Here is a 27,502-nt window from a genome sequence, read left to right on the forward strand (position 1 = left end):
ATGGGGATTTTATGTGAAAATTATTTCTAAATTGGTAGGATAAATATTTAAATGACCACATTTCACAATGAAGATATAACAGTATGAATATCTGTGAAATAAGCAACCACCTATATAAAACAATTACAGGAGATGCAGAGAGAAATAGAAACAAACTAATAAAAGCAGACTTTAATACACTGTTCAGAAAAAGCATGCCAAGAGGACAAAAGTTAAGGATATGAAAGACTCCAATAGCATAATCAATAATATGGTTATTTTGAATATCAAACCATAATAGAAAATATACCTTCTTCTCAGGCACACATAGAAAAGTCACAAAAGTTGATTATAATAAGACAAAATATCAGTGTTTCTTAAAGTAGAAATATTACAAACAATATTCTCTGGTTGCAATGTAATAAACTGTAATATAAAAGTGCAACTAAAAAGGCTCTTCCACCTAGAAATTTTGTAACCTTCTATTAAACAACTCTTGGGTAAAAAGAGAATAAACTGAAAAATAAGGTTTAAATCCATGGGATACTTAAATAGCAATGAACAGAGGAGAAATATTAGCCCTAAACACCCTTATCAACGAACTTAAAGAGGACTTCAAACACTACACTGTAAAGAGCTCTATGGACCTGCACCCCAGTGACACTTGTAAAAATTATTTTAAAGCAACGATTTAGAGTATTTAGAGATGGTCATAAGGACAAAGAGCAAATGAAGAAACATTTATTCAAGAAAATCTACTAAAATTCAGTAAGAACAGCAAAATCTGTGGTATTTGAAACGAGACCCACTCCCCTCCCTTCCCTCTCCCACCTTAGTTAGAAGAAACTCTACCAGATACTGTGCAGCCAAGAGCCCTGAACCGCACACCCCCCGCCCCCACCCTGGCTTCAAACTGGAGGGCCATCTACCCAGGAGCGGAGGATGTCAGCATTTTACAACCTGCCCCCAGCTACCTGTTGCTGAAACTAAGTTCTTGGCAAATTGCAGGACATTCATAGAATATTACTACCTAATAATAAAAAGGAATCCATGACTGGATACACACAACCACATGGATGAATCTCAAAAACATGTTGAGCAAAAATGGCCAGACACAACAGAATACAGGCTTTGAGAGTCCAGTTACAAAAGACCACATATTACATGATTCTATTTATACGAAAGGTCTAGAATAGGCACATCTAAACAGACAGAAGGTAGCGTAGGGTTGCATAGGCCTGGGGCGGGGGTGGGAGTAGTTAATAAGAAGATGGTAGTTAAAAGGCATAGGATTTCTTTTTGAGGTGATGAAAATATTCTAAAATTGACTGTGATGATGGTTGCACATATCTGTGACTATACTAAAAAAAACCCTACTGAATTGTACTTCAATGGGTGAATTGTATGGTATGTTTATTATATCTCAATAAAGCTGTTAAGAAAAACCAGAAAACAAAAATAAATAAAACCTCAACCCCAAAAGCCAGAGAACTGTATAACTGAAAGTGGTTAAAATGGGAAATGTTATGTTGTATATATGTTACCATGATAAATTAAAAAAAAACACACACATCAAAAAAAAAAAAAAGACAGAGAAAGTACAACAAATAAAACAAGCACAGGAGGATCGACAGCAAACAGGCTACAGGGACTGACTTGGGGGTGGGGAATGAATGTTGGAAATGTTCTAAAATTGGATCATAGTGATGGTTGCACAATTCTGAATTTATTAAAATCATGAATTGTACATCTACGGGTGGGTTTTATGATATGTACATTACACCTTACTAAAGCTGTAAAGTAAAAGGAATAAGATAAAGTTAAAAAGGAAAATTATTGAGGCAGAGAACCGAAAAATTAATCCAAACTAATAATAAATTTAAATGACCAGTTATTAGCTAATTTAATCAAGGAAAAAAGGGGAGACTGCACAAATATATCAAATAAATGACCAGCTATTGATATAGTACAGAGTTCAGCAAACTTTCTGTAATGGACCAGATTTTAGGCTTTGAGTGCCATACCATCTCTGTCACAACTACTCAACTCAGCCATCAGAGCATGATAGCAGCCATAGGCAATACATAAATAAATAGGTATGGAAGTGTTCCACTAAGCTTTATTTACAAAAGTAGTTTGCCAGCCTCTCATATAGAGGAAAGATTTAAAAATCATAGGAGAGGCATAAAAATCATAGCCATTTTGGCTATGGCTGAGTAAGGCAAGGTCACTAAATTCCCCACCCCCCCAAAAAAAGCAACCAGAGAAAGTTAAACAAAATTGACAATTTGTATAGTGCAAAGACATGCAACGATCTTAAAAGGGTTTTTGCTTAGAAAAACTGCTGAACTGCTGGTAAGAACAGTGAGAGTTTTTGTGTTTTGCCTACAACTCTCCTATCCGTCACCAATAGCTCAATGTGGAAGTTTTGCCAGGGTTGGGTAGGCTGTGAGGGTCAGCATCTGCACTGGCATGGCCAAAGAAGATTCACCAGATTGGAAGTATGGGAGGCCCCCTCACCCGGAATCCTGGTTAGTAGAAGTGATGATCTTGGTGGTAGGCAACTGCACAGGGCCAACAGCCCTACTGCCAGCTGTGGTTGGGGCAGATGTAATTCTAGCTGAGGCTGTGTGCATGGACAGCAGAGACTAGATAGGGCCCACTTTGGGCCAGCCCTCAGACTGTGTTCATGTACACAGAAGACTGAAAAGTAGAAATAAAGGCTGGAGCCAACTCGTAAATGGCTTAAAAGTTTAATGTGCTCCCAATCAACATGATAGGAGACATAGAGCTCACCAGTTTAGCTCAGGCAAGTTACTAAAGCAAAGTAAAACAAAACAAACACAAAGAAACAGCAGCAGCAACCACCACCACCAACTCTGATTGGAGGAGTGGGGGTAAAAACTCAGAACTGCTAATATATTATCTAAAATGCCCAGTTTCCAACAAAAAATTTTGAGGCATTCAAAGAGAAAAACTACAGAAGAAACAGGAAAAAATCTTTGTGACATTGGGTTAGGCAGACTTCCTAGATATGACATCAAAAGAATGACCCACAAAAGAAAAAAAAATCACAAATTGGTCCTCATAAAATTATAAAATTTTGTCTTTCAAAAGGCAATTAAGAAATAAAAAGACTGGGATAAAATATTTACATGTCATATATCTGACACAAGACTTTTATCAATATAAAAAATCTTGCAGGAATAAGACAACAAAGAAGTTGGTTAAAATGGGTAAAATATTTGAATAGATTTGTCAATAAAGAAGATATACACATGGCCAATAACCACATGAAAAGATGCTCAATATGATCAGTCATTAAAAAGACAGACAATACCAAATGCTGATGACAATTTAGAGACACTGGAAGCCTCATACTTTGCATATAAGAATGAAATGGTACAGCCATTTTGAAAACCGATTTGGCAGTTTCTTAAAAAGTTAGACACAAATTTAGCGTACAACTTAGAAATTCCACTCTTAGGAACCTAACCAAGAAAAATGGAAGCATATGTCCACACAAGAAGTATGTGAAAGTTCACAGTAGCATTACTCATAATAGCCAACATCTGTAAACAGTCCAAATGTCCACTAACTGGTGAGTGAATAGACAGAATGTGGTATAGCTATACTATATAATGGAATACTATTTATCAATAAAGAATAATGAATTACTAATATATGTAACAACATGGATCAATCTATAAAACAAAGTAAGTAGAAGAAGCCAGAAACAAAAGACTGAATACTTTTTGTACGGTTTAAAATTTATATGAAATATCCAGAAAAATATAGAGACAGAAAGCAGATTAGTGGTTACCTAAGGGCTGGGAGTGGGACCAGGCATTATATGCAAACAAGCAGGAGAAAATGTGTTAGGGTAATGGAAATATTCTAATAATTGTTGTGATGGTTGTACACTGTATAAATTTACTAAAAACCACTAAATTTTATACTTAGGGTGGATTTTATATTTAAATTATACTTCAATAAAGTTAAATCAAGAGATTTTTCATAATTCTATCCAAGTTTAAGAATCTATATAAAATGAATTGTTTTTTAGAAAAATAGAGTTTACTAAAATTGATCCCAATACAAACAGAAAGCTTAAAAAGACCAATTTCTGTAAAGAATAAAACACAAAGAAAGCACCAAGCCTAGATATGTTCATGGGGAAATGAATAGGAATGCAAAAATAGTAAATAAAATATTAGCAAACAGAGTGATATAAAATGACAAAGCCAGGTTTTTAACAGGAATGCAAGAATAGTTCAAAATAAGAAAACTTGTTAATATAAATCATCATATAAATAGATCTAAGGAGAAAAATCAAATAATTACTGGTATTGGTACCAAAAAGTCACTGGCAAAATTCAACCACCATTCCTAATAAAAATCTTGAGAAAACAGGAATGTGTTTATCTTTAACATGATAAACTATATATCTCAATCTAAAAGCCATCATCCTAACTAGTGGGGAAATATCACTGGCCTTTCCACTTAAGTATTGAACAAGGCAAGCAAACCTGCTATGCCCTGTATTATTTATCATAGTTGGAGGTAGCAGTCAATGTAATTAAACAAGAGAAATTGATTATAGGCAGAAGAATTGGTAAAGAAAACAGGACTATCTCTGTTTACAGATGGCATGATAATATACCTGGAAAACCCTAGCAAATCAATGATAAAACTAACTCAAATAGAAAGAATTCAGCAAGGTGGCAGGATATAAAAGTAATATGCAAAAATCAATAGCAGAGGATCTAAGAAGGCAGCATAGAGAGGAATTGAAACTGGTTAGTCCCCCTGGCACAAATGAAAAAAAAACAGGAACAATAGTAAATAATCCAGAATAACTGCAGTGGGACAAATGTGACCATCCACTCATCATACACCAAACTGAATTGGGATGAATGCCTGAGGTCACAGCATAAAATCTGTAAGTAAAAACTGCGGATCCAAGCCAGGACACGCCTCCCTCCACAGCCTGAGCTGCAAAGCCTCGTGGTGCTACAGAGAAGCTTTCTCTCAGCAAGCGAATATAGCACAGCTGAGCTCCAAATGGGGTTTTAATTAGCGAGTGTGAACTACTCACTACAAGCTACAAATCCCCAACAGCAGACAGAAGCTTTGGGTGATGACTGACCTTGGAGAGCTGGAGGGTTGCTGCGGACTGGCCCTGAAGGGAACTTTCTGTTCCTTTTTTGGCTCAATGAAGAAAGCCTCAACCATTTTCAGTTCCCAGTACTCTGACCCAGACAAGTGTGGAGATAGTGCAGGCAGAGGGAGACCATTGAAATGTCAATGACCTCTCCTTAGGGGAGTCTATCTTCTTTAAGAGGAAAGGGGTGGGGCCCAGCTCTACTACCTGCCTTCCATTCTGAACCAGACCCCAGAGTCTCGGGGAAAACAGCTATGGGCCTCCTTAAACTAGTCTGGAATTACAGGCTGACAGGCACCACCTGCTGGGCAGAAAAGCACAGTGACCGGAGGCTTCATAGGGTGTACCAATTTTCTAAAACACACCCTCAGGGAAACTGGCTACTGAATATTTCTTCCTTCTGGGACCTGAGACCGTTCTGGGAAAACCTGACTGGGGTAACCAAGGAAACCAGATGCCTAGACAACAGACAACTACAACCTACACTAAGAAAAATGAAGTTATGGCCCAGTCAAGGACCAAACTTACACTTCAACTGAGATACAGGAATTTAAACAACTAATAATTCAATTCAAAAAGTTTAGGGAAGATATGGCAAAAGAGATGATCCATACAATGAAGACACTGGGTGTACATAAGGTAGAAACTGAAAGTTCAAGAGACCAACTGGAAGAACACAAGAGATGAAAAACACAATGTAAACATACAACAAGAGGCAGAACAAAACACTCAGGAACTGCAGAACAAGGCACCTGAAAGCCTACACACAAAAGAACAGATAAAGGAATGGAAAAATACAAGCAATGTCTCTGGGAACTTAAGGACAAAACGAAATGCAAGAATGTATGTGTCATGGCTATCCCAGAAGGAGAAGAGAAGGGAAAAGGGGCAGAAGCAATAATAGAGGAAATAATCTATGAAAATTTTACATCTCATGAAAGACATAAAATTACAGATCCAAGAATCCCAGTGTACCCCAAACAGAATAGATCCAAATAGGCCTACGCCAAGACACTTAATAATCAGATTATCAAATGTCAAAGATAAAGAGAGAATCCTGAAAGCAGCAAGAGAAAAGCGATCCATCACATACAAAGGAAGCTTGATAAGACTATGTGCGGATTTCCCAATAGAAACCATGGAGGCAAGAAGGAAGTGGGGTGATATATTTAAGGTACTGAAAGAGGAAAACCACCAACCAAGAATCCTATATCCGGCAAAACTATCCTTCAAATATGAGGGACAGCTTAAAATATTCTCTGACAAACAGACAATGACAGAGTTTGTGAACAAGATACCTGCTCTACAGCAAACACTAAAGGAAGCACTGCAGATAGAAAGGAAAAGACAGGAGTGAGAGATTTGGAAAACAATTTTGAGAAATAGTAGCACAGCAATGTAAGTACACTGAACAGATGACTGTGAATATGGTTGAAAGAGGAAGGCTGGGACCATGTGGGACACCAGAACAAAAGACGAATGATAACAACTGTGACTGTGTAACTCAGGGAACCCTAAGGTGTTCAACGATTGTAACAAAAGGTACAAATATGTTTTTATGTGAGGTAGAACAAATGACTGTCAACATCGCAAGGTGTTAAAAATAGGGTGGGATTGGGGAGAAAATACAATCAATGCAAACTAGAGACTATAATTAATAGACACATTGTATTATGCTTCCTTTATTATTTTTATCTTCATTTTATTGAGATATATTCACATACCACGCAGTCATACAAAACAAATCGTACTTTCGATTGTTTACAGTACCATTACATAGTGGTACATTCATCACCTAAATCAATCCCTGACATCTTCATTAGCACACACACAAAAATAACAAGAATAATAATTAGAGTGAAAAAGAGCAATTGAAGTAAAAAAGAACACTGGGTACCTTTGTCTGTTTGTTTCCTTCCCCTATTTTTCTACTCATCCATCCATAAACTAGACAAAGTGGAGTGTGGTCCTTATGGCTTTCCCAATCCCATTGTCACCCCTCATAAGCTACATTTATATACAACTGTCTTCAAGATTCATGGGTTCTGGGTTGTAGTTTGATAGTTTCAGGTATCCACCACCAGCTACCGCAATTCTTTGGAACCTAAAAAGGGTTGTCTAAAGTGTGCGTAAGAGTGCCCACCAGAGTGACCTCTCGGCTCCTTTTGGAATCTCTCTGCCACTGAAGCTTATTTCATTTCCTTTCACATCATAAATGGAAGATAAAAAAGCTAAAGGATGAATTAAGTTCTAGTGGAAATACAGAGTTAGGACAAACATGCTGAAAAAGTATAGAAGATAAACAAGAAAAAAACAGATTAAGATTTTAGTTTAACATAGGAAAATCTTTATAATAAGGAAATAAGATGTGGAATATTCTCATCTTCGAGTACTGCATAAAGAGAATAGAACCCCTACCTCCACTGTTCTAACCTCAGGGTTTTTTTTTTTTTTCTAAAGCATTATCTGATGGGAAGGGCTAGTAGGTGGAAATGAGGGAAAAGAAAAGTAAAAAAGGAACAAGACTGCTTTAAGCAGGAAAAAAAAAAAGATGGAAAGAGACCTGGAGGGAAAAAAATCTGGAATGGGAAAAACATTTCAGAGATGACCAGTGTGGGGACCCAAGGCCTGCCCTCCCCTACTTAGTGAAAGTGAGTTATTGCACATAGCCACCTACTTGACCCGGAAAGACGTTAAAGGTCATAAGACCTCCCCCCACCCCCCGGGGGTTGGGGGGGGGTGGTGGAGAGAAATGGTATCATAAACAAAGCATAAAAACTCCCCTCCCCTGATCACTGTTGATAAGAAATGTTCATATCCCTCTGTCACAAGACCCTGCCAAAACTGTTCTCACACCCTATGGAATGTCTTTGCCCTGATCCTTATAAACACCACCACCCCTGCACCCCCGACTCTTTGCGGAGTGCTAACTTCCATGTTTCCTGGCTGGCCATCACCGTGGAACATCTCTCCTGTCTGTAAGTCCCATTAAACTCAGGAATAATGGGATGTCTAATCCATGACTGGCATGTTCTTTGGTCTTGGGGCTGGGCTGGGTTGGGACAACCAGAGAAGGAAGTAAGGAGTAGAGTCAGGGTTGAGGGGAGGGGGAACAGGAATGGACAATAGAGAGAGGGACAGAGTCATACCAGGGAGAGTTTGGGTAAGTTACAGAAATGGAGCATGCAAGGATGAAGAGTTGTGTTCAAGAAAGCTTTGCTGTGTAAGATGCAGGTTAACCTCCTTCCTCTCTCTTACCCAGAAATCTTCACTAATCATCCACTTTATTCCATAGTGCATTTGTTAAGATTTATGTGTGTGTGTGTGTGCTGAAGCTTTATAATGCAGTAACATATATACAACTCAAAATTTCCCATTTTAACCACTTTAAAGTGTACAATTCAGTGGTATTGATTACATCCACAATATTGTGCTATCATTACCAACATTCATTACCACAACTTTTCATCACCTCAGACTGAAACTCTGCAACCACTAAGCAGTAACTGCCCCTTCTCCTCATCCCCTGACCCCTGGTAATCTGTGATTTACAATGTGTCTCTAAGAATTTGTTTATTCTAGGCATTTCATATAAGTGAGATCAATATCTCTCTTCATTTCTGGCTTATTTCACTTAACATGATGTCTTCAAGGTTCATCCATCTTGCATGAATCAGAGCAGAATTTATTTTATTTTAAATCTACAGATATGAGATTGGGATCGAGACAGGCATATGTAAGAAACAAGGCAAGCTCAAAAAGCCTAGTTTTATTCCATTACATGAAACATCACAAGAGTTAATATCTCAGACCATAAATGCTTGACAGCATTTCAAATCACTTCCCAAAGATAGAAGTAAAATGACTCACCTAAAGACTGGAATGTTTACGTTTTTCAGAAAGGCTGTCCAAGTTTACACTCCTATAAGTAGTGCTAGTGTTATGCTGGTCCTGGAAATACTGAATATTTTCCAAAAGTCCTTATTAATATGACCAAAGGAAAATGCTACCTTGTAACTCTGCTCTGGAAATACAGTAGACTAGATACTCAGAGGTTCCCCTTCCCCTATGGCAAAAAACAATAGGCCTAAAACTTTAAAATAAACTTTTAATGCATTGCTAGACTTAGAAATAAAAATTGTAAGCTGAAAACAGAATTGGGAGAGATGAGTAGCAAGCAAAGACGAAAGGCAGATACCCTGGGGCAAATGCTCAAATCGACACTGCTCTCTGGAGACTAACTCTTCAGCAAATACAAGGAAACTGAGGTAAGCCCAGTATCTTCCATTACATTAAGGACCTTGAGAAGGGGCTAAGTAATCCCTAAGCTAGTAGTGTTTCCTGACTCTGGAAAGAAGCAATAAAAATTTTCTATGGAGAAAAATGCTTAAGGCCTCTAGAATTCACACAGATTAAGAGCAACCAAACATAATCTCATAGTCAGAAATCACTAAACAAACAAGAAAAGAACACTGACAAGAAAGTCAGGAGAAACCAAAAATAATAGATTTAGACAACCCACTATCCCCCCCAAACTTGAGATATTTGTATTTTTAGACACAATATGAATCAGAAAGTGAGAAAGAACAAGATAGTGTCAAAATTGACTCAGCAGATTTGAAAAGAACCAAATAGAACTTTTAGAAATAAAAGGAATAGCTGTTGAAAAGTTAAAAAATTCATTGTATAGATTAAATAGTGGATTAGATGCAAGAAGAGAAAATCAGTGAAAAACAGATCTGAAGAGCTTACCTAGAATGCAGCACAGAGGGAAAAGGAGAAAAAAATATATGAAGGAGAGGTTAAAAGACATGAGGGAAGAATGAAATTTCTAACATATGCTTGTTGGAATAGGGAAAATGAAGGAGAGGCAATATTTTAAAAGATAATGATTGAGCATTTTCCAGAACTGGTAAAAGACATCAACTCACAGACACAGGAAACACAACGTATACCAGGAAAGATCAGAACAACAAAATCTACATCTAGACACACTGTCTACCAAAACAGCAGAACAGTAAAAACTAAGGTAACAGCTAAAAGCAGCTGGATAGAAAATGCAAATTTACTATAGAGTAACAGTAACTAGACAACCAGAAGACTTTTCAACAGCAACCACAGAAGGCAAAAAACAGCAAAACAACATATTGAAAGTGCAGTAAGAAGATATAGTATGCCTCCTCAGAGCTGGGGAGAAACGCTGAAAGGCTACATTTACCAGCACCCTTCCTGCCCCTACCTCATTCCCTCTCCAGGGCTGTCTGGAGGTGGCTCGTGCTCCCGTCGGGGTCCCTGGCCTTTTTATAGTTGGGAAAGAATGACTTGGAAAACTCATATCTGGTGTGTTCCCCATCCCAGAATGTGCCCTCCAGACAAAAGCAGCTTAAGACAATAAAATCATTGTAGGAAACAATTGAGGCAGAGGGCCTGGGGCAAAGGCTTACCTGCCTTAACTCTGGCACTGGAACACCTGGGAGAGAGAGAAGCCCTGTCTCCTGGGAAGTAGAGGAGGCATTCACACTCTTGTAAACAGGGGAACTCTGAGGGCCACTGGCAAGCACAAGCCCAGGACAAGGAAAAGATAGAGAGGACCCTGCACTTTGCATTCACCTTGGGTGGACCTTCCTGAAAAGTGGACTGAAATTCAAGGAAATCTCTATTATATCACCAGCTGCTTACAAACTCAAGAAACAGACATTGCAGGGATAAATCCCAGCATTAACATTTTTACATATTAAAATGTACAGTTTGCAACAAGACTAGAAGACGGGGTGATGTCAGCAACACGTCAATGTAAACAGCTACTGGAAACTTCTCCCCAGATATTCAGCAAAAAAAGGGAGGATAACCCTGACCTGTTTCAACTCTGGAGGAAGGAATAGATAGGAGAAGGATTCCACAGATGCTGAATTGAAGAAGAAAGATATCCAGTATGAGAACACAGTTCCGGGCTGGCTAGTCTTCTCCCCTCCCCCTCACTTGGTCTCGCGCAGCACGGAAGGAACACTGAATCGGCAGATGGGATTTCTCTCACCTCCAACCTGGGACACAGACTATAAGATCTCTCACACCAGTGAGACAAATTCCCAATGTCTGGAGATCAAGAAGATGGGGCGGGGCAAGATGGCGGGGTGGTGAGGTGTGAGTTTTAGTTACTCCTTCAGGGCAGTAGGTAGAAAGCCAGGAAGCGCGTGGACTGAATACCACAGAGCAACTTGACTTCTGGAATACTTCATACAACACTCATGAATATGTGGAACAGCTGAGATCAGAGAAATCTATAAGTTTTCATGGCCAGGGGACCCATGCCTTCACTGCCATGCAGTGTTTTGTGGGAGGTGGGGCTGTCGCTGCTGGGAACCAGGAGGGAGAACTGCAGTTGCAGCTCTGATTCAAAACTCACACTGCTGATCAAAAACTCCAAACATAGATAGACTGAGACCAGACACCAGAGAATCTGGAAGCAGTCAGCCCGGCGGAGAGGAGATAGGGCTAGCAAAAACAGGAAAAAAAAAAAAAACCCAAAATAGACTGACAGCTTGATGTGCTGAGTTCTCTCTCTTGGGTCTGGCCCCTATGAAGCTTCTTGCTGCAAGGAGAGGCTAAACCTACCTATAATTGTGCCTAAGAGTCTCTCCCTGAGTGCCTCTTTGTTGCTCACATGTGGCCCTCTCTCTCTAATAAACCACCTTGGCGGGTGATCTCACTGCCCTCCCTCCTACGTGCAACCTGAGCCCCACAGGTGTAAATCTCCCTGGAAACGCAGGATATGACTCCCAGGGATGAATCTAGACCCAGCATCGTGGGATTGAGAACATCTTGACCAAAAGGGGGATGTGAAATGAAATGAAATAAAGTTCAGTGGCTGAGAGCTTTCAAATAGAGTCAAGAGGTCACTCTGGTGGACATTCTTACGCACTATATAGATAACACTTTTTAGGTTTTAATATATTGGAATAGCTAGAAGTAAATACCTGAAACTACCAAACTCCAACCTAGCAGCCTTGACTCTTGAAGACATAACAATGTAGCTTACAATGTAGCTTACAAGGAGTGACAGTGTGATTGTGAAAACTTTGTGGATCCCACTCCCTTTATCCAGTGTATGGATGATGAGTAGAAAAATGGGGACAAATCCTAAGTGAAAAATAGGATGGAATTGGGGTGTGTGTGATGTGGGTGTTTTTTTTTTCATTTTTATTTTTTATTCTTATTCTGATTCTTTCTGGTGTAAGGAAAATGGTGAAAAATAGATTGGGGCAACAAATGCACAACTATAAGATGGTACTGTGAACAGCTGATTGTACACCATGCAAGACTGTATGGTATGTGAATATATCTTAATAAAACTGAATTTAAAAAAAAAAAACCCAAAATAAAAACAGAGACTTTTTAGAGTTTGGGTGAACATAATATGGGGAAGAGCAGGGCTCAAACAAAATCAGGTGCATATGCAAATCCAGAGGGTGAGGCCCGTTGTCTGAAGAGTCGGTTTCTCTGCTTTCTTGATTGTTCCTTAATGGCCCTAAACTCCTTGTCTCTTAGCAATTCAGTAGCCCATTAGATCTGCAAGGAGGGCTCTTCTTTTTCTTTTTTATCTTTTTATCTTTTTCTAAAACAATTACTCTAAGAAGCCCATTACAGAAAGCCTCAAAAACTTGCAATTTGGGCCCAGGCAAGAGTAGAGATAAGATAGCTCTGAGAGACAAAGCAATAAGCCTAGTGCCTGAGAAAATTTGCTAAAAACCATAACTTCCTAAGAAAAGGGGGCATCCCCTTACAGCCATCTTCCCGGCTGGCTGGGAATGCTCCTGCCTGGCGCCAGTACCACAGCCCAGAGCTGCGCCAAACAACCCAGTGTGATGGGATGTATTTCCAGCAACATGCACACACATCACAATATCTGGTGTGGACAATAGCCTTTTGTGAACCCACAGCTAACTGTCCCTGAGCTGGGAAGGTGGAGCTGTCTGAAAAGGGGAATATTAACATGCCCCATTCAGCCATCCTTTCAGCAGGCTGGGAACACCCCTACACAGCCCTGCAGCCCAGAACTTCCCTTGGGGGATGGTGCTCACCTGTGATGTAGCACAGTCTTCCTTCAGCAGAGGACTTAGGAGGGCACGGCTTGGAACAGGGACCCATTCACAAGTCCCAGGGACCCATACGCCAATACTAAGGACTTGTGGGTCAGTGGCAGAGAAAAACTGGCGGGACTGAACTGAAGGATTAGACTATTGAAACAGATTTAAATCTCCAGGAACACCTGGGAGGTTTGATAATTAAAGCTGCCCTCCCTAGCTAACTGCTCAGACACATGCCCAACATTCAGGGCAGGCAGCACCAACTACACATGCAAACTTGGTGCACCAATTGGACCCCCATAACACTCAGAACCACACTCACCACAAAGACAAAGCTGGGGAGAACTGGATTCAGGGGAATAGGTGGCTTGCGGATGCCACCTGCTGTTTAGTTAGAGAAAGTGTACTCCACCAAGCTGTAGATCTGACAAATTAGAGATAAGTGTTTCAATCAGCCTACATATCCTAAAAGAACCCTTTCAAGTTAAACAAATGCCAAGAGGCCAAAAACAACAGAAAATTTTAAATCATATGAAAAAAGCAGATGATATGAATAGCCCAAACCCAAACACCCAAATCAAAAGATCAGAGGAGACAGTACTTGGAGCAATTAATCAAAGAACCAAAGACAAACAATGAGAGCACGGCACAGGATATAAAGGACATGAAGAAGAGCATGGCACAGGATATAAAGGACATGAAGAAGACCACAGAAGAGCATAAAGAAGAAATTGCGGAGGCGGGGCAAGATGGCAGACTGGTGAGCTGTATGTTTTAGTTACTCCTCCAGGAAAGTAGGTAGAAAGCCAGGAACTGCATGGACTGGACACCACAGAGCAATCTGACTTTGGGCATACTTCATACAACACTCATGAAAACGTGGAACTGCTGAGATCAGCGAAATCTATAGACTGAGACCAGACACCAGAGAATCTGAGAGCAGCCAGCCCAGCAGAGAGGAGACAGGCATAGAAAAAAAACAACACGAAAAACTCCAAAATAAAAGTGGAGGATTTTTGGAGTTCTGGTGAACATAGAAAGGGGAAGGGCCCTGAGGCGCATATGCAAATCCTGAAGAAAAGCTGATCTCTCTGCCCTGTGGACCTTTCCTTAATGGCCCTGGTTGCTTTGTCTCTTAGCATTTCAATAACCCATTAGATCTCTGAGGAGGGCCCATTTTTTTTTTTTGTTTTTTTTTTTTTTAATTCTTTTTTCTTTTTCTAAAATAATTACTCTAAGAAGCCCAATACAGAAAGCTTCAAAGACTTGCTATTTCGGCAGGTCAAGTCAAGAGCAGAACTAGGAGAGCTCTGAAACAAAACACAATAATCCAGTGGCTGAGAAAATTCACTAAACACCACAACTTCCCAAGAAAAGGGGGGTGTCCGCTCACAGCCATCATCCTGGTGGACAGGAAACACTCCTGCCCATCACCAGCCCCATAGCCCAGAACTGCCCCAGACAACCCAGAGTGACGGAAGTGCTTCAAATAACAGGCACACACCACAAAACTGGGCGTGGACATTAGCCTTCCCTGCAACCTCAGCTGATTGTCCCAGAGTTGGGAAGGTAGAGCAGTGTGAATTAACAAAGCCCCATTCAGCCATCATTTCAGCAGACTGGGAGCCTCCCTACACAGCCCAGCAGCCCAGAACTGCCCTGGGGGGACGGCACTCACCTGTGACATAGCACAGTCATCCCTCAACAGAGGACCCAGGGTGCACGACCTGGAAGAGGGGCCCACTTGCAAGTCTCAGGAGCCATACGCCAATACCAAGGACTTGCGGGTCAGTGGCAGAGACAAACTGTGGCAGGACTGAACTGAAGGATTAGACTATTGCAGCAGCTTTAAAACTCTAGGATCACCAGGGAGATTTGATTGTTAGAGCCACCCCCCCTCCCTGACTGCCCAGAAACACGCCCCATATACAGGGCAGGCAACACCAACTACACACGCAAGCTTGGTACACCAATTGGACCCCACAAGACTCACTCCCCCACTCACCAAAAAGGCTAAGCAGGGGAGAACTGGCTTGTGGAGAACAGGTGGCTCGTGGACGCCACCTGCTGGTTAGTTAGAGAAAGTGTACTCCACGAAGCTGTAGATCTGATAAATTAGAAATAAGGACTTCAATTGGTCTACAAATCCTAAAAGAACCCTATCAAGTTCAGCAAATGCCACGAGGCCAAAAACAACAGAAAATTATAAAGCATATGAAAAAAACAGACGATATGGATAACCCAAGCCCAAGCACCCAAATCAAAAGACCAGAAGAGACACAATACCTAGAGCAACTACTCAAAGAACTAAAGATGAACAATGAGACCATAGTATGGGAGATAAAGGAAATCAAGAAGACCCTAGAAGAGCATAAAGAAGACATTGCAAGACTAAATAAAAAAATGGATGATCTTATGGAAATTAAAGAAACTGTTGACCAAATTAAAAAGATTCTAGACACTCATAGTACAAGACTAGAGGAAGTTGAACAACGAATCAGTGACCTGGAAGATGACAGAATGGAAAATGAAAGCATAAAAGAAAGAATGGGGAAAAAAATTGAAAAAATCGAAATGGACCTCAGGGATATGATAGATAATATGAAACGTCCAAATATAAGACTCATTGGTGTCCCAGAAGGGGAAGAAAAGGGTAAAGGTCTAGGAAGAGTATTCAAAGAAATTGTTGGGGAAAACTTCCCAAATCTTCTAAACAACATAAATACACAAATCATAAATGCTCAGTGAACTCCAAATAGAATAAATCCAAATAAACCCACTCCGAGACATATACTGATCACACTGTCAAACACAGAAGAGAAGGAGCAAGTTCTGAAAGCAGCAAGAGAAAAGCAATTCACCACATACAAAGGAAACAGCATAAGACTAAGTAGTGACTACTCAGCAGCCACCATGGAGGCGAGAAGGCAGTGGCATGATATATTTAAAATTCTGAGTGAGAAAAATTTCCAGCCAAGAATACTTTATCCAGCAAAGCTCTCCTTCAAATTTGAGGGACAGCTTAAATTTTTCACAGACAAACAAATGCTGAGAGAATTTGCTAACAAGAGACCTGCCCTACTGGAGATACTAAAGGGAGCCCTACAGACAGAGAAACAAAGACAGGACAGAGAGACTTGGAGAAAGGTTCAGTACTAAAGAGATTCGGTATGGGTACAATAAAGGATATTAATAGACAGAGGGGAAAAATATGACAAACATAAACCAAAGGATAAGATGGCTGATTCAAGAAATGCCTTCACGGTTATAACGCTGAATGTAAATGGATTAAACTCCCCAATTAAAAGATATAGATTCGCAGAATGGATCAAAAAAATGAACCATCAATATGTTGCATACAGGAGACTCATCTTAGACACAGGGACACAAAGAAACTGAAAGTGAAAGGATGGAAAAAAATATTTCATGCAAGCTACAGCCAAAAAAAAGCAGGTGTAGCAATATTAATCTCAGATAAAATAGACTTCAAATGCAGGGATGTTTTGAGAGACAAAGAAGGCCACTACGTACCAATAAAAAGGGCAATTCAGCAAGAAGAAATAACAATCGTAAATGTCTATGCACCCAACCAAGGTGCCACAAAATACATGAGAGAAACACTGGCAAAACTAAAGGAAGCAATTGATGTTTCCACAATAATTGTGGGAGACTTCAACACATCACTCTCTCCTATAGATAGATCAACCAGACAGAAGACCAATAAGGAAATTGAAAACCTAAACAATCTGATAAATGAATTAGATTTAACAGACATATACAGGACATTACATCCCAAATCACCAGGACACACATACTTTTCTAGTGCTCATGGAACTTTCTCCAGAATAGATCATATGCTGGGACATAAACAAGCCTCAATAAATTTAAAAAGATTGAAATTATTCAAAGCACATTCTCTGACCACAATGGAATACAATTAGAAGTCAATAACCATCAGAGACTTAGAAAATTCACAAATACCTGGAGGTTAAACAACACACTCCTAAACAATCAGTGGGTTAAAGAAGAAATAGCAAGAGAAATTGCTAAATATATAGAGACGAATGAAAATGAGAACACAACATACCAAAACCTATGGGATGCAGCAAAAGCAGTGCTAAGGGGGAAATTTACAGCACTAAATGCATATATTAAAAAGGAAGAAAGAGCCAAAATCAAAGAACTAATGGATCAACTGAAGAAGCTAGAAAATGAACAGCAAACCAATCCTAAACCAAGTACAAGAAAAGAAATAACAAGGATTAAAGCAGAAATAAATGACATAGAGAACAAAAAAAACAATAGAGAGGATAAATATCACCAAAAGTTGGTTCTTTGAGAAGATCAACAAGATTGACAAGCCCCTAGCTAGAATGACAAAATCAAAAAGAGAGAAGACCCATATAAACAAAATAATGAATGAAAAAGGTGACATAACTGCAGATCCTGAAGTAATTAAAAAAATTATAAGAGGATACTATGAACAACTGTATGGCAACAAACTGGATAACGTAGAGGAAATGGACAATTTCCTGGAAACATATGAACAACCTAGACTGACCAGAGAAGAAATAGAAGACCTCAACCAACCCATCACAAGCAAAGAGATCCAATCAGTCATCAGAAATCTTCCCACAAATAAATGCCCAGGGCCAGATGGCTTCACAGGGGAATTCTACCAAACTTTCCAGAAAGAACTGACACCAATCTTACTCAAACTCTTTCAAAACATTGAAGAAAATGGAACACTACCTAACTCATTTTATGAAGCTAACATCAATCTAATACCAAAACCAGGCAAAGATGTTACAAAAAAGGAAAACTACCGGCCAATCTCCCTAATGAATATAGATGCAAAAATCCTCAACAAAATACTTGCAAATCGAATCCAAAGACACATTAAAAAAATCATACACCATGACCAAGTGGGGTTTATTCCAGGCATGCAAGGATGGTTCAACATAAGAAAATCAATCAATGTATTACAACACATTAACAAGTCAAAAGGGAAAATCAATTGATCATCTCAATAGATGCTGAAAAAGCATTTGACAAAATCCAACATCCGTTTTTGATAAAAACACTTCAAAAGGTAGGAATTGAAGGAAACTTCCTCAACATGATAAAGAGCATATATGAAAAACCCACAGCCAGCATAGTACTCAATGGTGAGAGACTGAAAGCCTTCCCTCTAAGATCAGGAACAAGACAAGGATGCCCGCTATCAACACTGTTATTCAACATTGTGCTGGAAGTGCTAGCCAGGGCAATCCGGCAAGACAAAGAAATAAAAGGCATCCAAATTGGAAAAGAAGAAGTAAAACTGTCATTGTTTGCAGATGATATGATCTTATATCTAGAAAACCCTGAGAAATCGACGATACAGCTACTAGAGCTAATAAACAAATTTAGCAAAGTAGCGGGATACAAGGTTAATGCACATAAGTCAGTAATGTTTCCATATGCTAGAAATGAACAAACTGAAGAGACACTCATGAAAAAGATACCATTTTCAATAGCAACTAAAAAAATCAAGTACCTAGGAATAAACTTAACCAAAGATGTAAAAGACCTATACAAAGAAAACTACGTAACTCTAGTAAAAGAAATAGAAGGGGACCTTAAAAGACGGAAAAATATTCCATGTTCATGGATAGGAAGACTAATATCATTAAGATGTCAATTCTACCCAAACTCATCTACAGATTCAATGCAATCCCAATCAAAATTCCAACAACCTACTTTGCAGACTTGGAAAAGCTAGTTATCAAATTTATTTGGAAAGGGAAGATGCCTCGAATTGCTAAAGACACTCTAAAAAAGAAAAACGAAGTGGGAGGACTTACACTCCCTGACTTTGAAGCTTATTATAAAGCCACAGTTGCCAAAACAGCATGGTACTGGCACAAAGATAGACATATAGATCAATGGAATCGAATTGAGAATTCGGAGACAGACCCTCAGATCTATGGCCGACTGATCTTTGATAAGGCCCCCAAAGTCACTGAACTGAGTCATAATGGTCTTTTCAACAAATGGGGCTGGGAGAGTTGGATATCCATATCCAAAAGAATGAAAGAGGACCCCTACCTCACCCCCTACACAAAAATTAACTCAAAATGGACCAAAGATCTCAATAGAAAAGAAAGTACCATAAAACTCCTAGAAGATAATGTAGGAAAACATCTTCAAGACCTTGTATTAGGCGGCCACTTCCTAGACTTTACACCCAAAGCACAAGCAACAAAAGAGAAAATAGATAAATGGGAACTCCTCAAGCTTAGAAGTTTCTGTACCTCAAAGGAATTTCTCAAAAAGGTAAAGAGGCAGCCAACTCAATGGGAACAAATTTTTGGAAACCATGTATCTGACAAAAGACTGATATCTTGCATATATAAAGAAATCCTACAACTCAATGACAATAGTACAGTCGGCCCAATTATAAAATGTGAAAAAGATATGAAAAGACAGTTCTCTGAAGAGGAAATACAAATGGCCAAGAAACACATGAAAAAATGTTCAGCTTCACTAGCTATTAGAGAGATGCAAATTAAGACCACAATGAGATACCATCTAACACCGGTTAGAATGGCTGCCATCAAACAAACAGGAAACTACAAATGCTGGAGGGGATGTGGAAAAATTGGAACTCTTATTCACTGTTGGTGGGACTGTATAATGGTTCAGCCACTCTGGAAGTCAGTCTGGCAGTTCCTTAGAAAACTAGATACAGAGTTACCCTTCGATCCAGCGATTGCACTTCTCGCTATATACCCGGAAGATCGGAAAGCAGTGACACGAACAGATATCTGCACGCCAATGTTCATAGCAGCATTATTCACAATTGCCAAAAGATGGAAACAACCCAAATGTCCTTCAACAGATGAGTGGATAAATAAAATGTGGTATATACACACGATGGAATACTACGCGGCAGTAAGAAGGAACGATCTCGTGAAACATATGACAACATGGATGAACCTTGAGGACATAATGCTAAGCGAAATAAGCCAGGCACAAAAAGAGAAATATTATATGCTACCACTAATGTGAACTTTGAAAAATGTAAAACAAATGGCTTATAATGTAGAATGTAGGGGAACTAGCAATAGAGAGCAATTAAGGAAGGGGGAACAATAATCCAAGAAGAACAGATAAGCTATTTAACATTCTGGGGATGCCCAGGAATAACTATGGTCTGTTAATTTCTGATGGATATAGTAGGAGCAAGTTCACAGAAATGTTGCTATATTAGGTAACTTTCTTGGGGTAAAGTAGGAACATGTTGGAAGTTAAGCAGATATCTTAGGTTAGTTGTCTTTTTCTTACTCCCTTGTTATGGTCTCTTTGAAATGTTCTTTTATTGTATGTTTGTTTTCTTTTTAACTTTTTTTTCATACAGTTGATTTTAAAAAGAAGGGAAAGTTAAAAAAAAAACAAGGAAAAAAAAAAGATGTAGTGCCCCCTTGAGGAGCCTGTGGAGAATGCAGGGGTACTCGCCTACCCCACCTCCATGGTTGCTAACATGACCACAGACATAGGGGACTGGTGGTTTGATGGGTTGGGCCCTCTACCACAGGTTTTACCCTTGGGAAGATGGTTGCTGCAAAGGAGAGGCTAGGCCTCCCTATGGTTGTGCCTAAGAGCCTCCTCCCGAATGCCTCTTTGTTGCTCAGATGTGGCCCTCTCTCTCTGGCTAAGCCAACTTGAAAGGTGAAATCACTGCCCTCCCCCCTACGTGGGATCAGACACCCAGGGGAGTGAATCTCCCTGGCAACGTGGAATATGACTCCCGGGGAGGAATGTAGACCTGGCATCGTGGGACGGAGAACATCTTCTTGACCAAAAGAGGGATGTGAAAGAAATGAAATAAGCTTCAGTGGCAGAGAGAATCCAAAAGGAGCCGAGAGGTCACTCTGGTGGGCACTCTTACGCACACTTTAGACAACCCTTTTTAGGTTCTAAAGAATTGGGGTAGCTGGTGGTGGATACCTGAAACTATCAAACTACAACCTAGAACCCATGAATCTCGAAGACAGTTGTATAAAAATGTAGCTTATGAGGGGTGACAAGGGGATTGGGAAAGCCATAAGGACCACACTCCACTTCATCTAGTTTATGGATGGATGAGTAGAAAAATAGGGGAAGGAAACAAACAGACAAAGGTACCCAGTGTTCTTTTTTACTTCAATTGCTCTTTTTCACTCTAATTATTATTCTTGTTATTCTTGTGTGTGTGCTAATGAAGGTGTCAGGGATTGATTTGGGTGATGAATGTACAACTATGTAATGGTACTGTGAACAAGTACGATTTGTTTTGTATGACTGCGCGGTATATGAATATATCTCAATAAAATGAAGATTAAAAAAAAAAAAAAAAAAAAAAAAGACATAATGCTGAGCAAAATAAGCCAGGCACAAAAAGAGAGATATTGTATGTTACCACTAATGTGAATTCTGTGAAAAATGTACAATGTTTTATACTGTAGAATGTAGGGGACCTAGAGATACCAATTAGTGGAGGGGGAATGATAATCTAATAAGAACAGATAAACTATGGAGGGTAATCTCAATGTTATGGGAATGCTCAGGAATGATTATGGTTTGTAAACTTTCTTGGATATAGTAAGATCATGTTGGAAGCAATAGAGTTATTTTAGGTTTTTTTTTTCTCTTATTCCTTTGTTTTCTTAGGGGTTGTTAATTTTCTTGGGGTATGGTAGGAACATGTTGGAAGCAATGTAGTTATTTTAGATTATTTGTTTTTCTTACTCCTCTGTTTGGACATGGTTTATTAATTTTCTTGGGGTATGGTAGGAACATATTGGAAGCAAAGTAGTTATTTTAGGTTATTTGTTTTCCTTAATCCATTGCTTTGTTTGAAATGTTGTGGGGTTTTTTTGGTTGTTGTTTGCCTGTTTGTTTTTAATTTTTTGATAAACAAAGTTAAAAAATTGAAAAAAAATCAGTAGAAAAATGGGAGTAAAAACTAAATGACAAATAGGGTGGGATAGGGGGATGGTTTGGGTATTCTCTTTTCACTTTTATTTTTTATTCTTATTCTGATTCTTTCTGATGTAAGGAAAATGTTCAGAAATAGATTGTGGTGATGAACGCATAACTATATGATCATACTGTGAACAGTTGATTGTATACCATGGATGACTGTATGGTTTATGAATATATTTCAATAAAACTGAATTTAAAAAAAAAAAAAAAAGAAGAAATTGCAAGAGTAAATAAAAAAATAGACAATCTTATGGAAATAAAGGAAACTGGTGACCAAATTAAAAAGATTCTGGATACTCACAGTACAAGACTAGAGGAAGCTGAAAAGTGAGTCAGTGACCTTGAGGACGACAAAATGGAAAATGAAAGAACAAAAAGAAAAAATGGGGAAAAAAATCTAAAAAGATCAAAATGGATCTCAGGGATATGATAGATAGTATAAAGCATCCAAATATAAGAGTCATTGGTGTTTCAGAAGGAGAAGAGAAAGGTAAAGGTCTCGGAATAGTATTCAAAGAAATTGCTGGGGAAAACTTCCTAAACCTTCCAATACACAAATCATAAATGCCCAGCAAACTCCAAATAGAATAAATCCAAATAAACCCAATCTGAGACAGATTCTGACCAAATTAAAAAGATTCTGGATACTCACAGTACAAGACTAGAGGAAGCTGAAAAGTGAGTCAGTGACCCTGAGGACGACAGAACAGAAAATGAAAGAACAAAAGAAAAAATGGGAAAAAAAATCTAAAAAGATCAAAATGGATCTCAGGGATATGACAGATAATATAAAGCATCCAAATATAAGAGTCATTGGTGTTCCAGAAGGGGAAGAGAAGGGTAAAGGTCTAGCAACAGTATTCAAAGAAATTGTTGGGGAAAACTTCCTAAACCTTCCAATACACAAATCATAAATGCCCAGCAAACTCCAAATAGAATAAATCCAAATAAACCCAATCTGAGACAGATTCTGACCAAATTAAAAAGATTCTGCATCCTCACAGTACAAGACTAGAGGAAGCTGAAAAGCGAGTCAGCGACCTTGAGGACGACAGAACAGAAAATGAAAGAACAAAAGAAAAAATGGGGAGTAGCAATATTAATCTTACATAAAATAGACTTTAAATGCAAGGATGTTATGAGAGAAAAAGAAAGCCACTACATACTAATAAAAGGGGCAATTCAACAAGAAGAAATAACAATCATAAATGTTGATGCACCGAATCAAGGTGCCACAAAATACATGAGACAAACACTGGCAAAACTAAAGGAAGCAATTGATGTTTCCACAATAATTGTGGGAGATTTCAACACATCACTCTCTCCTATAGATAGATCAACCAGACAGAACACCAGCAAGGAAATTGAAAACCTAAACAATCTGATAAATGAATTTGATTTAACAGACATATAGAGAACATTACATCCCAAATCACCAGGATAGAGATCTTTCTCTAGTGCTCACAGAACTTTCTCCATATGCTGGGATATAAAACACGCGTCAATAAATTTTAAAAAGTTGAAATTATTCAAAGCACATTCTGTGACCACAATGGAATACAATTAGAAGTCAATAACCATCAGAGACTTAGAAAAGTCACAAATACCTGGAGGTTAAACAACACACTCCTAAACAATCAGCAGATTAAAGAAGAAACAGCAAGACAAATTGCTAAATATATAGAGATGAATGAAAATGAGAACACAACATATCAAAACCTATGGGATGCAGCAAAAGTGGTACAGAGGGGGGAATTTATATCCCTGTGGAAAACTGAGTCTTCCATGTTGCCTGAGGCATATCTAGGGTGGTGGCTTAGAACGCTAAGCCTCAGGCCTGCATGGAACGCTGTGCGGGCCCGCCCTGTAAAGATATGTGTCTTGTGACTATGACGACAACGTTTACTATTGTCCTAAACCTAGATTGTTCCTTCTGATATGCAACAGGATGTAAACATAGGTATCTGGTGGGCTCTCCTGAGCCTGAGGACATTTAGCATATACTCCTTGATCTTCTAAAATAAATAACTGGAGCAAAGGTGCATTATTGTCCACTTAGCACGAGATGCCGTGGGCCCCCGCTCCCTTAATTCTTAACTTTGTGTCTGTGTCTCATTCCTGCGCCGCCCTGTCAGCAACATAGCCCTAAACACATACATCAAAAAGGAAGAAAGCTAAAATCAAAGAACTAATGGAGCAAATGAAGAAGTTAGAAAATGAACAGCAGACTAATCCTAAACCAAGTAGAAGAAAATAACAAGGATTAAAGCAGAAATAAATGACAGAGAGAACAAAAAAACAAGAGAATAAACAACACCAAAAGTTGGTACTTTGAAAAGATCAACAAGATTGACAAGCCCCTAGCTAGACTGACAAAATCAAAAAGAGACAAGACCCATATAAACAAAATAATGAATGAGAAAGGTGACATTACTGGGATCCCAAAGAAATTAAAAAAATTGTAAGAGGATACTATGAACAACTGTATGGCAACAAACTGGATAATGTAGAGGAAATGGACAATTTCTTGGAAATGTGAACAACCTAGACTGCCCAGAGTAGAAACAGAAGACTTCAACCAACAATCACAAGCAAAGAGATCCAATCAGTTATCAAAAAGCTTCCCACAAATAAATGCCCAGGGTCAGATGGCTTCACAGGGGAATTCTACCAAACTTCCAGAAAGAACTGACATCAATCTTAAAGTCTTTCAAAACATTGAAAAAAATGGAACACTACCTAACACATTTTATGAAACTAACATCAATCTAATCCCACAACCAGCCAAAGATGCCACAAAAAAGGAAAACTACAGGCCAAACTCCCTAATGAATATAAATGCAAAAATTCTCAACAAAATACTTGCAAATCAAATCCAAAGACACATTAAAAAAATCATACACCATGACCAAGTGGGGTTCATTCCAGGCATGCAAGGCTGGTTCAACATAAGAAAATCAATGTAATACAACACATTACCAAATCAAAAGAGAAAAATTAAATGATCATCTCAATAGATGCTGAAAAAGCATTCAACAAAATCCAACATCCCTTTTTGATAAGAATACTTGAACAGGTAGGAATTGAAGGAAGCTTCTTCAATATGATAAAGAACATATATGAAAAACTCACAGCCAGCATAGTACTCAATGGTGAGAGGCTGAAAGCCTTCCCTCTAAGATTAGGAATGAGACAAGGATGCCCGCTGTCACCACTGTTATTCAACATTGTGCTGGAAGTACTAGCCAGGGCAATACCGCAAGACAAAGAAATAAAAGGCATCCAAATTGAAAAGGAAGGAGTAAAACTGTCATTATTGGCAGATGATATGATCTTATATCTGGAAAACCCTGAGAAATCGACGATACAGCTACTAGAGCTAACAAATTTAGCAAAGTAGCAGGATACAAGGTTAATGCACAAGAGTAATGTTTCTATATGCTAGAAATGAACAAACTGAAGAGACACTCAAGAAAAAGATACCATTTTCAATAGCAACTAAAAAAATCAAGTACCTAGGAATAAACTTAACCAAAGATGTAAAATATTTACACAAAGAAAACTACATAACTCGACTAAAAGAAACAGAAGGGGACCTTAAAAGATGGAAAAATATTCCATGTTCATGGATGGGAAGCTAAACGTCATTAAGATGTCAATTCTACCCAAACTCATCTACAGATTCAATGTAATCCCAATCAAAATTCCAACAACCTACTTTGCAGACTTGGAAAAGCTAGTTATCACATTTATTTGGAAAGGGAAGACTGAAAATTTGGAGATAGACCCCCCAGATCTATGGCCGACTGATCTTTGATAAGGCTCCCAAAGCCACAGAACTGGAGATAACAATATTTTCAACAAATGGGGCTGGGATAGTTGGATATCCATATCCAAAAGAATGAAAGAGGACCCCTACCTCACATCCTACACAAAAATTAACTCAAAGTGGATCAAAAACCTCAATATAAAAGAAAGTACCATAAAACTCCTAGAAGAAAATGTGGGGAAACATCTTCAAGACCCTGTATTAGGTGGCCACTTCTCTAGACCTTACATCCAAAGCACAAGCAACAAAAGAAAAAAACAGATAAACGGGAACCCCTCAAGCTTAGAAGTTTCTGTACCTGAAAGGAGTTTGTCAAAATGGGAACTCCTCAAGCTTAGAAGGTTCTGTACCTCAAAGGAATTTGTCAAAAAGGTGAAGAGGCATCCAACTCAATGGGAAAAAAAAAATTGGAAACCATGTATCTGACAAAAGACTGATTATCTTGAATATCATAAAGAAATCCTACAACTCAATGACAATAGTACAGACAGCCCAATTATAAAATGGTCAAAAGATATGAGAAGACAATTCTCTGAAGAGGAAATACAAATGGCCAAGAAACACATGAAAAAATGTTGAGCTTCACTACATAGTAGAGAGATGCAAATTAAGACCACAAAGAGATACCATCTCACACCAATTAGAATGGCTGCCATTAAACAGGAAACTACAAATACTGGAGAGGATGTGGAGAAATTGGAACTCTCATTCATTGTTGGTGGGACTGTATAATGGTTCAGCCACTCTGGAAGTTAGTCTGGCAGTTCCTTAGGAAACTAGAAAGTTACCCTTCAATCCAGTGATTGCACTTCTCGGTATATATCCGGAAGATCTGAAAGCAGTGACGTGAACAGATATCTGCATGCCAATGTTCACAGCAGCATTATTCACAATTGCCAAGAGACAGAAACAACCCAAATGTCCTTCAGCAGATGAGTGGATAAATAAAATGTAGTACATACACATGATGGAATACTACACGGCAATAAGAAGGAACGATGTCGTGAAACATATGACAACATGGATGAACCTTGAAGACACAATGCTGAGTGTGAAATAAGCCAGGCACAAAAAGACAAATATTATATGCTACCACTAATGTGAACATTGAAAAATATAAAATAAGTGGTTTATAATGTAGAATGTATGGGAACTAGTGATAGAGAGCAATTAATGAAGGGGGAATGATAACCCAATATGAACAGATAAGCTATTGTGAGTAAATTTAACATTCTGGGAATGCCCAGGAATGACTGGTTTGTTAATTTCTGATGGGTATGGCAGGAACAAGTTCACAGAAATGTTGCTGTATTAGGTTATTTTCTTGGGGTAGAATAGGAACATGTTGGAAGTAAAGTAGTTATTTTAGGTTAGTTGTCTTTTTCTTACTCCCTTGTTATGGTTTGTTTGAAATATTTTTTTATTGTATGTTTTTTT

At 38.7% G+C, this 27,502-nt stretch overlaps 1 protein-coding gene across 4 annotated transcripts in view; it reads right to left on the reverse strand.

The window, feature by feature from the left end:
* Positions 1–27,502, reverse strand: part of ICA1L (islet cell autoantigen 1 like) — a 173,082-nt gene that overhangs the window by 42,260 nt on the left and 103,320 nt on the right. The window lies entirely within an intron of this gene.

Source organism: Choloepus didactylus, chromosome 9, assembly GCF_015220235.1.
Source record: "Choloepus didactylus isolate mChoDid1 chromosome 9, mChoDid1.pri, whole genome shotgun sequence".
NCBI lineage: Eukaryota > Metazoa > Chordata > Mammalia > Pilosa > Megalonychidae > Choloepus > Choloepus didactylus.